The 13241-nt window shown below is 47.2% G+C and overlaps 1 long non-coding RNA gene across 6 annotated transcripts in view; it reads left to right on the top strand.

Annotated features, from left to right (window-relative positions):
* Positions 1–976: 976 nt before the first annotated feature.
* The window catches only part of LOC113631511 (uncharacterized), a 53261-nt gene continuing 40996 nt past the window's right edge, over positions 977–13241 (top strand). For 2 of the 6 annotated variants that reach the window (XR_003437360.1, XR_003437365.1), the window contains exons 1-2: positions 983–1137; positions 5166–5259. This is a non-coding gene — a long non-coding RNA (uncharacterized LOC113631511). Of the gene's footprint in view, positions 1138–5165; positions 5260–13241 lie in introns of all 6 variants that reach the window. The other 4 variants (XR_003437361.1, XR_003437363.1, XR_003437359.1 and 1 more) reach the window with 3 other exon arrangements.

The raw sequence follows: 13241 nt of genomic DNA, 5'->3' as shown, positions 1-13241 counted from the left end.
TGGATAAATAAAGAGATGAAGGGGCCAGGAGAGGGTCTAGTAGGTAAAGGGATTAGCACTAACACTGGCAGAGATCAGACACAGGGTGTGCACGGGAGAGCCCCAGGGGTTCCATCGCTGGTTTGTAATGCTTGAGAAGATGCTTGAAGAGGAAGCAGAGAGCTGGGCAGAGGCCCGCTGACGTACATAGGGAGCCCCTTAAGGCATTCACTGGGCAGGAAGTGGCTGATCAGAGATAACTAAATTTCTAGCTAACATTTCTGGAGTGCTTACCCCATGCCTAGCACTGTATGAAGAGCTTTATGTTAACTGAGTCATTTAATGTAGATTTCCTTGGGTTGAGTGGAGGATGGACTTGGGGAGGAGAGAGCTGGTGGGGGAGGGGCAAGTTGGGGTGTCTGACGGGGAATAGTGCCAGGAACGCAGCCTGAAGGGCGGGGCTGGGTCCCCTCAGGGAGTGCTCCTTGCGGGGGATGGTGGTTCCCAGCTGGGGTGAATGTGTGGTTTATCACTGGACCCTGAATCTGGAAATCTTGTATATACGCCCCAGGTGTTTTTTCGCTCTTTCCTAGTAGCAACCCTCCCCCACGCCCCCAACTCACACGTATCTTCGTTCCACAAGCAAATCTCTTTCAGGCAGGAAAGTCCTCGGCGACAGTGGCTTTCTTCATCTGTGTACTGACAGCCTGGGAGCGGGTGGCAGCGGCCACGCGGCGGAAAGAAAGAGCAGCTGAGCATCCATCCGGTGAGGTCCGATGCCCTCGAAGGCGGTGGATTTCTGCTGTGCCCCCTTGTGTACAGCTACACACCCCTTGGCGCCGGCTCCCTTCCCGCGTAGGTGACCCCTCTCCGTTCAGCCGCTCGGTGGCTGCGGGCCTCCGCCCAGCAGAGGGCAGCGTTGAGACACCAACGGCGCCGGCGCCCGGGGACCACGCCAGGAAGCCGAGCGTCAGGACCCACGCTCGCTGCAGGCGCCAAGCTTTCAAGCAATTCCCCGGGAGCCCTTCCAGCCGCGTGACGGTGCCCCGAAAAGGAGCTGGTGACAGGAATGAAATATTCAACAAATCTGTTCCGCAGAATGAAAATGAGTTGTCGTTTAGCATTTTATCATCTGGTGACACACTCTTCCCGCTTAAGGTTGGTGCAGGAGCCGGTGAACGTCGGCCGCGGGCCCCCAGCCCCTCTCCCCAGCGCCAAGCACCCTCTTTGGGGCCGCTGCCAGCGGCGGACAAGGGGCAGCGGACCCGGGACCCGGGCGGGCGGGAAGGCAGGCGGCTGCATTAAGGAGCCTGAGGATGCAGGCACATTTCCAGAGGCTGTCATCTAAAAGGCAGCAAAGCGTCACAGCCTGATGAAGGGAGAGAAGCAGAAAGTGAGGGGAGACAGGCAGCCTTGATCTTTCTATTGGCGACAGGTGTCTCCTCTCATACTGATTCCGTTGATTAGCAGGGAGAAACGTTTAGCAGTTTCTTTGTCCTTCATCATCTCCATTGACTTGCCATTCTTCACCCCTGCTTGTGACTGTGCTGCAGCAGATTCCTGGGCACACCTTCCGAGGCTGAAAGTGACCCTGAATCCTCCCCTATTTGGCCAGAAGGGTGAGACTCATTCTGTGTCCATTTTCTGCCTTTTACTAATTTCATCATTTCACTTATTTGAGCTCATCAGAGCTCCCGTTTTCTCAGATGTAAAATGGGGTAATAATAAGAGTTGTTTCGTCACGTGTGCACATGTACGTAAAGTACAACGAGGTGTCAAAAACACCTGCAGCATAGTAGGTCCTCCGAAATATCAGCCCTCCCTTCACTCCTCTGCTTCCTCTTTTCAGTCTCCTTCTTTTCTTCAAATAACCTCATCTAAACATGGAGACAAGTGGAACTTTACTCTATGACCTCAGTTGTATTTCAACTCACTTAAGAACAATGGCAGCATTCAGAAAATAGCATATATATGATACATATTTCTAATATTTTATTTCTGTATTTATCTATTTGTTGAATACTGGTGTATTAACCAGTATTTTGACTATATATATATATATATATAATCAACATGACTGTAGGGTCTTTATAAAGCCCCGAGTTAAAAGCATACTTTATATATTGTTTGGGGGACATACCTAATTAGGTAGGCGCAACCCATATTTGAGTTCCTTTCCTGGTGATGGGATTGATCATAAGATCAGCAGCCCTTGCAAAAAGGTGACTGAAACAGGACTTTCTCCTTTTGAGAATGTCCCCTTCACAAGATGGAGGGTTTCTCAGTCAAGCTTAAAGGCGAAGGGGCGTTGCTTGTCCGTGTGGAATCCCCCCCATCCCCGGCCTGAGGCAGGAAGTGAATCACGTGTTCCCGATACAAACCCCAAGACAGGCTTAGGGGAAAGAGCGAATCACAAGCGAGGGCTGGAAATAACCGGACTTCGGCTGGACCCCTCACTCAGTGAAAACAGAGCTGCCGATAGATTTTCCACTTGTTTTGGCGACAGTTCTATTTCTAGGAAGTTAAAAGAAGCAACAGTGGATATTGTTGCTGTGGAATTATTTCAGATCGAAGAGGGAATACTTTGTAATTATAAAAACCTTGGGTGTGAAAGAGAATGTCATCTGAAGCTTAAAGAAATTTCTTACCATAGTGCTTAGACCAGGCACATATGAATTTAGAAATTTAATTTTCAAAATATCCTAAAAAGATAGGTGTAAAATCTCATTTTTTTCTTTTTTAAAGATTTTTAAAATTGCAGTAACATCGGCTTATAACATGATGTAAGTTTCATGTGTACAACATTATATGTCTTTTTCTGTATACCGACCAAAAATTTAGTTTCCATCCATCACCATACAGTTGACCCCCTTTACCCATTTCGCCCACCCCCCTGCCCCTTCCCCTCTGGCAACCACTACTCTGTTCTCTGTGTCTATGTGTTTGTTTTCATTTGGTTTGGTTCACTTTTTTTTTAATATTCCACATATGAGTGCCATTGTGCGGTATTTGTCTTTCATTTATTTCTTATATAGGTTTCCTTTCTATCACTTTCCGCTTTACTCTTGGGGAACTTCTCTATATCCTCCAATAAAAGGTATGAACAAGGAAAACGATACACGAAAAGCAATAAATGGAGAAGTGTTCAATTCCTTTTTTCTACCTCAATTTTTTTTAGGGATGAGAATCTTACTGGAAATGGGGGAACTGATGACCATAAAAGGAACCCAACATTAGATCAATGATTGTAAAAGTGAGGCTGTTATGGGTTCTAAGTTTCTAAGTCTCTGGCCCCAAATGGATTGCATCTTAGGACATTGAGAAAAACCCTTCATTTCCAACTGCAGCAGCACCGTCAGCAACCTCTGGGGGATCCTGGAACATGATCCAGGGATTAAAGTTGGAATTTTCAAGGGGAAAATAAAAATATATGTTCCATAAACTGGTGAGCCCATATGTAGAATAGCAAGATTCTAGAACGTGTATTTAGAACAGAGTTTCAAAAGGAGAGTTTTTGAGAATTCAAATTCAAGACTCAGCACCGGTTTAATACCACAATGACCTTCTTTTTTTGATTGCTGGGTCTTGAATGAATGTATAAGTGTATTTGGATTTCAGCAAGTGTCTTGCATATTTCTCTTTTCTGTGGACTGGCTCATTATATCTTCGTTGGGTTGATACTGCTTGACTGTCCACAGTCCTTCCCTGTCCCCTCCTGGGAGATGTTTATATCATGAGTTGGATCTGAATGTTGGTGTCATGCTTATCAAATCTGAGAGTGAAATGTAGGACAGTTAAAATCCTAATGACAATATCTGCACTAAAAAAAAAAGAAAATATCGGGCTTCCCTGGTGGCGCAGTAGTTGAGAGTCCACCTGCTGATGCAGGGGACATGGGTTCGTGCCCCGGTCCGGGAAGATCCCACATGCCGCGGAGCGGCTGGGCCTGTGAGCCGTGGCCGCTGAGCCTGAGCGTCCGGAGCCTGTGCCCTGCAACGGGAGAGGCCACAACAGTGAGAGGCCCGCGTACCGCAAAAAAAAAAAAAAAAAAAAAAGAAAATATTAATCAGGTAGCAAAATGGCTTTAACAGAAAAAGGGTGAGACCCAGGTCCTCCTCTTGACTACCCCTCCCCACCCAAAATGACAAAGTGACAGGATACTAGCGATGACACTCGGCAACAGCGCATGTGCTAGACTTCCTATACTTAGTTGGCTGAGGGCTTAACGGGAGGACTAATGAATACAGGTTGTCAAAGCCGATGGCGACTTTGGCACCCCAGTGTCTGGAAGCACAGAAGTCTAGTTAATGGTAGGATGGAGTCCAGCACAAGAGAGTGAGTGCATGGACCCACCCCTCCTGTATCTGTCAGACCAAATTTAAAGTGGACTGTCCAGTTTTGAACCCTATATTTTAAGAGCAACACTGATGGACAGATTTGTACGTTTGAAATGATAGAGGAATATCGATGTTTAACCAAGAGGAAAGAAGACAGCTGTGTCTGCGTGCCTACATGTGCCTACACATGCGTGCGTGAGTGTCATGGTATCTGTCTTCAAATATGAGCAGAGGCCGAGGCAAGAGGGCTGGAAATACGCTGTGTGATTCCAGGAACAGTCACGTTGCAGGTCATATGTCGCCTTAGCCCTTCATAACCCCTCATAGAAAGCCCCTCCTCCCGGGCCCACACTCTCTCATCATCCTGTTTCATTTCCTCTATAAGGCTTAGCACGAGTTGAAATTTTTGTTCATTTGTTTTCTTTTTTTTTTTTTTCTCTTTATCCATCAAACTATAATCCCCGTGACGCAAGGGCCCTTCTCTCCTCTTCAGTGCTGTGTCCTGGTGCTCAAGGCAATTTAAACAGCACAGAGTAGATTCTTAATCAGTAATAGCTGGAAGATAGGAAGGAAGAAAACATGAATGGATTCCAATGGGCAAAAATAGACGTAGTGCATAGAGTTAGGAAGAGACTAATTCTAACTTAATAAGACATGGGATGTTCCAACAATTGCTGGTGTCTGGTCTTGGAACCAGTGTTTTCTGGGGATGGTTCCCTGTGCCTTGATATATTCAAAGAAAACATTGCAGGCCAGGACTAGAGTGAGAAATGGATTCAATGACCTCTACAGGCGGGTGAGATTAAGCTAAAAATATTTTTTATATTTAAAATTTCTCCTCCTCTTTAGGAATCCAGCGTTGTGTGGACTTATCAGCTTAAACCATGTGGATTTAGACCTCCGGCTGCTAAGGCGCACTGACGGCCACAGGAGAGGAGAAGAGGTGAGTTGGTGGCCACGTTCAGAATCTGTGACCGTCACGCTACTGGAAATCCCACTTCCTGGGAACGCTTTGAACTTTCTGTTTCAGTTTTTTCAGTTGGGGAAGGTGAATAATAATACCTTCCTTACAGACATGTTGTGACCTAATTAAATATTTCCAAAGTATTCCTGTGATGCCCAGATAAAAGGCATCTAGTAAAGGCCAAACAACGCTCTTGTTCTCTCTGCAGACACTTCCCTGTAACTGTCCTCACCACAGCACCTGGCGTGTGTGTGTGTGTGTGTGTGTGTCCTGGGAGCAGATAAATGTAAGGCCGGAAGTGCTTTGTCAGTGTGATGGGAACCCTTGAAAGACTTGACTTAGCTGCCCTGTTCCAGTTTCACTCTTCTTCATTTCTGGTCCAGCAAGACAAAGCTCTGAGCCACACAGAGGGTCAAGGTCATGGCGCTTAGTACTTCCTGCATTCGACCAGGTGCTCGAGTGGCCCTGGGTGGCTCTGCTGTTCCTTTCCACACTTTTCTAAGCTTGATCTCCTGAGGCCAGATGCTGGGGAAACCTGCCTTGTCCCATTCTGTGACCCGAAGTTTCTATGGTATACATAGAAAGCCTGGTTTGGATTCTACCCCTACCCCCAAGGGAGGTTCAGGTGGGGAGCCCGCCCCGACTCCCATTACAGACCCCAGTCGGGCCGGGCTTCGTCTGATGCTCCAGGAGTAGGGCCCTGGGTCTCTGGGCCCAGGATCCTTGGCTGCAGCGGGCATGTGCCCTCCGGAATGTCATGACGACCCTCTCTTGCCCTGAGGTTCCAGCAGAAGCCCCAGCCACTGTGATCTGCCTGTCCCCTCAGTTGTACGAAGATGTAACTCTCACAGGGCCAGCTGGGGCAAATCCCTGGAGTTGGTGTGTAGGCACCGTGGGTGATGCATCCTCTTTTTATGGAGGTCGATACGCTGGGAGGATGAGATTCCGGGGCCGCAGAAAGCCATCTTTCCCACCCATCAGACAAGCCATCTGCAGCAGGAGAGGAGGCTGCTCCACAAAGGAAAGCAGAATGAGAAATGGAGCCAGAGAGAGCTGGGTGGCGTTACAGGGCCCTGGATAAGCCAGGACATAAGTTCTCGGTGGTGGGAATCAATGCGCTTCCAGACCACGTTTGAAAAATTAGATTTCTGTCTCTTGCAATGAAAAAATCCTGACTAGTACACTGGCTGCCAGGGTTAGAGGAACACAAACTCTTGTACCTACGTGCACGTAACAGGAAGTCAATGTCGAGGTGAAGAGAAGTAAGAGCTGGGCTTCTGCGGTGTTAGTACAGCAGCTTGGGTGAATTAGGAAGGTAGGTTTTCAAGTCTGGTGCTGTTCAGAGGATTTTGGAATAAACCAGAAAATGGAAAGGGGCCAGAATGAGGAAACTAATATTTACTGAACATTTACTGGCTTTGGACCCTGGGCTATGTTCTTTGCTATGTTATCTTGTTAATTCTCATGATAATCCTATGAAGTAGATATTCTCCCCATTTTACTGATGAGAAAACTGAGGTTTAGTGGAGTTAAGTTACTCTTTGAAGCACCCACAGCTACAAAGAGGCAGAGCTTTTACTGAACTCAAGATCAGTCTGATTTTGAAGTTGTTGCTCTTTCTAGAACCCCCGAGGGCTTCTTAAAATGAGAGATTTTGGCCTCAAAGAGGGCTGTGGTTCCTGTGGAAAGATGGGAAAGCGTGAGGGGATGGTGGGGAGCAGGGCACGAGGGGGGCCTGTCACGTGACCTCTCACAGGGCCAGGCACATATCAAGTGGTTCACAAATATTTCCTGGAAGGAGTACCTTCCAGTTCTTGCATTTTTCTCCCCCAGGAAGGGTGATCCACTTGGATGCAAGCCCCTTCCTTGCAGATTTTCAGATCTGAAATCCTTGAGGTCCTGCTTTATTAAAGTTGAAAGGATGAGACCAGGCGCTTGCAGAGGAGGCCGGGGGAGGGGAGGGGAGGGGAGGGGAGTGTTCAGCTGCCCCTCCCTGTGCCTCATGGACCCGCGTGGGGGTAGGGGCGAGATTTCACCGAATGTCCCCCCCACTGTCTTTCCTTTTCTATTTCTTCTTCTTCTTGGCTGCTGCGAGGCTCAGATTCTCTGTAAGTATCTGAAAAAGGTGACGATGAAAGTGAAGAATAACGAATGCTACCCACCAGAGTGTTTTCCTAGGGGTGGTGCCAGCGAATTTTCAAAAATTGGTGAACACTGTTAGCAGAAGAGAGTCGGGAGACCCCTTCTCCCATGGGCCTTGGTTCTTGGTAAGGACGCAAAGAAGAATCTGAGGTCTTACCCGTTGCAAGAGAGTTTACTGAAGAGAAGGAGAGAACAGAGAGAACACCTCAAAAGAGAGGTGGGCCAGGCCAAGGAAGGCAATGGCCCCCAAGGACTGGGGTGTAGAGCTTTTTAGGCAAGGTTTTTGCGTAATCTGGGAGGTCGTTGATTGATAGTCTTAATTGACAGCTGCAGGTTATATAACAAGAGGCTCTGCTGTGCATGTTCTTCCCATAATGCAGTCTGTTATAATTAGATGTATGTATTCATAGAATATTTATGAACATTTAATGAGCCCAAAGGTTATCTAAGGACGTGATAGCTTGAGATGTGCGCATGTGCCAGAGTGAGGACCGTCCCTCCAGTCAGCCGGCGGGGGTGGGGTGGTGGTGGTTGTTTCGGTGCCCTGACCATTTTGGAGGACTGATGGGGTCGTGTTTGGGGCAGGGTTGGCAAAATAGCTTGGCGGGATTAGGTGGCTGTTGGACGTTCCGCCGAGGGGACCACCTCTCGTTGCTCATGGCTAACTTGCTGCCTAACAAAACCAGTGCAGTTCTCGGACAACCCTGCGGAAGCGCTTGAAATGGGTAGATTTGCGTTTTAGAAATGCCATTTCAAACGCTCACTTATGGACTTTTTTTTTTTTTTTTGCGGTACGCGGGTCTCTCACTGCTGTGGCCTCTCCCGTTGCAGAGCACAGGCTCCGGAGGCGCAGGCTCAGCGGCCATGGCTCACGGGCCCAGCCACTCCGCGGCATGTGGGATCCTCCCGGACCGGGGCACGAACCCGTGTCCCCTGCATCGGCAGGCGGACTCTCAACCACTGCGCCACCAGGGAAGTCCACTTATGGACTTTTGATGTCCAATCAAGGGGCTGCAGTTGAAATCTGAAATCCCAGTGTTTGCGGGAAAGCAGTCGCGTGGCTGGGCAAGTGGCTGCCTTTCAGAGGCCTGTTGGAAACGTTTGCACGCGGATGAAAGGAGCAGTCTCGCAGACGGTGGCTGCGGGTGGGGTTTACTCCAGGGGCAGCGTGTGTGGAGACAATCGGAAGCGCTGTTGTGGTTTGTTCTCTGCGTCTGGCAAGGTAGACATAAAAATAAAGTCCTCCAATAACGAGGATAAAGTAAACGGGAGAGGAGGTTTGTGCCTCCGGGCGGGGGGGGAGCCTTGAGGGGGACGGGTCGCTCCTGGAGGAGGGTGGCGGCCTCGGGGTTCAGGGAGGAGGAGGAGGGTGCTGCCCACGGGACCCCTGCCTCGCGTTGCTGCCCACGGGACCCCTGCCTCGCGTCTGCATGCAGCTGTCCCTAAAACATCGTGGGTCCGGCTTGTCCTGGGTTTCCGGGTGCCTCCAGGATACTGAGGGAAAGGATGAATGTCGGCCACCTGGCGGGCTCCTGAACCCAGTGTCCTGGGGGCATTTCCAAGTAAAATTGCACCAGTACGGTTAGATGGAGTTCAGATGTGCAAAAAACAAAAAAAACCCTAGTCCTTTCAAGATGCTTTACAAGGCATTTTAAGCTAGATCCCTAGGCTTTTAAGAGTGACTGTCTGGGCAGCTGGAAAAAAAAAGTCTGCAAATCAGAATTTTTTTCTTCTCCACAAAGAAAGCAAAAAAGGAAACCCCAAACAGCAATGACAAGAGGCTCAGCTCCATCCCTGCTTTTGTCGTTGTTCAGAATAATAACACGGAACCTGAGATCTTTTTCTTCCCCCCCGGTGGAGCACGTTACTTTATTTTTTACGTAAGCAGAAATTGATTTTTGTCTGTTCTGAATGAAGCTGAAATGAAAGAGGCTGTATTCAACAACACCATCAGATTCAACAGAGGAAATAGCGTTTCTTTGCCAAACATTCCAACTGAAAAATCAGAAACAACCATGTCATCATTCTGGCCTGAGAAATGTTAGCTGCGAAAGCATATGAGGGCACCGTATCACTTTGGGGGGGGCGGGTAGTTTTAACACATAGCTTGATCTGGCAAAAAATAAAATAAATGAACCCAGAGCAACACAGAGGAAGGTAGCCTACATCGTGGTTAGGGACAGGCACTGAAGCTTGACAGTCCTCTGTTCAAACTCAGGATCAATTAGCTCTGTGTCCACAAGCAAGTGGTAGAATCTCGCTGCGTCTCTGCTTCGTTATCTAGAAGAAAATAATGATGAAACCTCCCTGGTACCGTGGTTGTGATCATTAAAGGAGGTGCTGCCTCTGAAGAGCTTAGCACAGTGCACGGCACACTCAGTGCCCAGCAAATTCCTTTCCTGCCCGTCTCCAAGCACTCAATATACTTACAAGGCCCCTACACTATGACTTTGACAACCACAGCTGGAAGGAAGGCTTTCCACCAAAACTTCAAAGAGACCTATCTGCCATGGATGTAAAAAAATTACTATTCTTAAAATGTCAGCTTCCCTATGATAAGAATCACTTTAGAATTTATGAGGAGGAAATAGGAAAGTGAAAATTGGTCAGGCTACTTACTCCTTAATTCTGATTTAGAGCAGCTGTAAAACTCTAAATATATCTGCTCAGTGCCCTAGCACTGAGGAGGTTTCCAGGCAGTTTTCTAGAAATGAGAGTAAATGACTGTGTTTTGGATCAAGAAGCCCCACACTGCAGAGCTTCGTGAAGAACCTGGGACCATTCCTCTTTCAGTGGGGATGGAAAACAACAAACTGGGACTCTGTCCTTTGCAAATGCCAACAGCTCTTTTGATTGATTTTCCCTCTCTCTCTCATCATCAGAGAGCTTGAGAAGCTAACGTGAGAATCAGGCCTCAGGTAGAAATGCCCCCTGGTTTGTGCCAATCACCTCCCCAGCTTGAAGGCTCCTGGGCTTCATTCACTGTTGGTTTCTTCTCTTCCAGGACAGGGCAGCTCCTGCTCCGGAGGGTTCACAGCAGACCTGGTATAGTCCTTGTACAGATGAGAATCAATTTCTCTGTGCCCTTCCCTCCTCCTGGTAGGAAGGGGCTCTTTTTCACATAAACATATTAAAGTAATGGTAAGTCCACATAAAAGCATTCAAATGATTTTTAACCTGGGCACCAAAGCCATTTAATGGAGAAAAGAAAATCTATTCAACTGGCAGTGCTGGGATAGCTGTGCATCTGTTTGGAAAAATAAAGAACCTTGTTCCATCTCACACCGCACACAAAAATCAACTGAAGCTGGATCACAGATCTCCGTGAGAAAGCAAAAATGATAAACCTACTAGAATAAAACACAGACATATCTTTACAACCTTGAGGTGGGTATATATTTTCTAGAGAGGACATAAAAACCACAGACCATAAAAGGATCAACATTAATAAATTAGACTATCAAAATTAAAAATTCCTGTGGATTAAAAAACACCACCAAGAAAATTGATAGGCAATTCACAGACTGGGAAAAATAATGCACAACACTTACATATGACAGATGACTTGTATCCAGTCTATCAAGAACTCCTGCAACTCATTAATAAAAGAGACAACCAAATAAAAACTGGACAAAAGACTTAAGTATTTCACAAAAGGTGATAATGAAATGGCAGTAAGCACATGAAAAAGCACACACGATCCTTCAGGAACGCAAGTGAAAATCACGAGATACTGCTGCACGCCCCCTAGAACGGATAAAATGAGAGATGACATGCCGCAAGCAGAGCTTTCATATATTGCTAGCAGGAGCCTAAAGTGGTACATCCTGTTTGACAGTGTTTTAAAAGTTAAACTTACAGGGCTTTCCTGGTGGCGCAGTGGTTGGGAGTCCGCCTGCCGATGCAGGGGACACGGGTTCGTGCCCCGGTCTGGGAAGATCCCACATGCCGCGGAGCGGCTGGGCCCGTGAGCCATGGCCGCTGAGCCTGCGCGTCCGGAGCCTGTGCTCCGCAACGGGAGAGGCCAAAAAAGTGAGAGGCCCGCGTACCGAAAAAAAAAAAAAAAAAAAAAAAAAAAAAAAAAGTTAAACTTACAACTACTCTATGACCTAAGTATTTATCGAAGAGAGACGAAAACAACATGTGCAAGCATGTTTATAGCAGCTTTCTGTATAACAGCCCCAAACTAGAAGTATCCTGCATGTCCATCAATAGAGTGGATAAGCAAACTGTGGTACATCTAAGCAAAAGGTACCTCAAAGCAAAAGGAACAAACTAATGGTATACGCAGCAAGATAGATGCACCTCAAAAACATTTTCCTAGTGAAAGAAGCCAGACCTCCTCACCAGCCAAAACCTAAACGTATGATTCTACTTATATAAAATTCTAAGTAAAGCAAACTATGTTATGGTGATGGAAATCTGATCAGTGATTACTTCCAGGGAGCGAGAATTGAGTGCGGAAGGGCAGACAGACTTTTTTGGGGGGCAACATCAATGTTCTGTGTTCTGATGCACATTCGTTAAGACCGAGTGGACAGTACACTTAAGATCTGGGCATTTCACTGTGCATAAATTAAACCTCAATTTAAAAACGAAAGTTATCAGGGGAAGGTGGTCCAAAGGTACAAACGTTCCGTTAGAAGATAAATAAGTACCAAGGATATAAAGTACCACATGATGACTGTAGTTAACGCTGCAGGGTGATATATAGGAAGGTTATTAGAAGACTAGACCTTAAGAGTTCTCATTACAAAGAAAAAAATATATTTTTTCTTATCTTGGTTTTTCTTTTCATTGTATCTATATGAGATGATGGAGGCAAACTAAATTTATTGTGATCAACATTTCACACTATATGTAAATCAAACCGTTAGGCTGAATGCCTTAAACCTATCCAGTGATGTATGCCAACTATAGCTCGACAAAACTGGAAAAAAAGTTCAAGCCACAGCCAATTGGTCATGGGTTGCAAAAGAGAGCTTTGTTCGTCTGGCAAGTGCTTCCTGCAGAAGACAGAGCAGTGCATAATGAGGGGCTGGACGGCCTGGGCTCTGAGGGCAGAGCTCCCCTCACAGGTCTAACCTAAAGGGGCGGCAGCAAAATGAGTCTAGGTCAGAGGGTGGGTGAGCGTAGGAAAGAAAGGGGTCAAGAGAAAGACCTCATTGGCCTATCTGCCATGGCTTCTGAAAGGTTGGAAGATGAGGGTAGGAATCATAAAGAAATACGCTGCAGTAGCATCTGGACCCGATTGGCTACTAGTAAAATTGCTTCCTTTGTGCTCTCAGCCTGTGCTTACAAATGCCTTCACTGGGCCGAGTCCCGGGCCTAGGAGATGCTCAGTAAATACTTCTCGAATGTGTGTTCTTCTGGAGGGGCCTTCTTCCCCACCTGAACCTACCTTACATACCTTAATACCTTAAATGCTTCTTCCTGGCTCACCTGCTAGTCCCGGGGCAGGCAGGAGAAAGGCTGGGGTGCAAATGCAGGCCCAAGGAGACAAGGCTGGGCGAGCTTGCGGAAATGGCTCATGCCTGTGTGAGTCTGCTCGGGCTGCCATGACAACACGCCATGGACACAGCACTCAAACAGCAGACATTCCTGTCTCACAGCTCTGGAGGCAGAAGTCCAAGATCAAGATACAGGCTGAATTGGTTGAGAGAGAGAGAGAGAGAGAGAGAGAGCGAGAGCTGAAGCAAGCGAGTTCTGGTGTCTCTTCCTTTTCTTATGAGAACACTAATCTTATTAGATCAGAGCCGTACTCTTATGCCCTCACTTAACCTTCATTACTTCCAAAGGCTGTATCTACAAATTACAGT

The sequence above is a fragment of the Aethalodelphis obliquidens genome, unplaced genomic scaffold (genome assembly GCF_003676395.1).
Source record: "Aethalodelphis obliquidens isolate GAN/ISIS:26980383/991018 unplaced genomic scaffold, ASM367639v1 scaffold33, whole genome shotgun sequence".
Classification (NCBI taxonomy): Eukaryota; Metazoa; Chordata; class Mammalia; order Artiodactyla; family Delphinidae; genus Aethalodelphis; species Aethalodelphis obliquidens.
The sequence above is the reverse complement of the archived record's forward strand: the minus strand, read 5'-3'. Positions and strand labels throughout refer to the sequence as shown.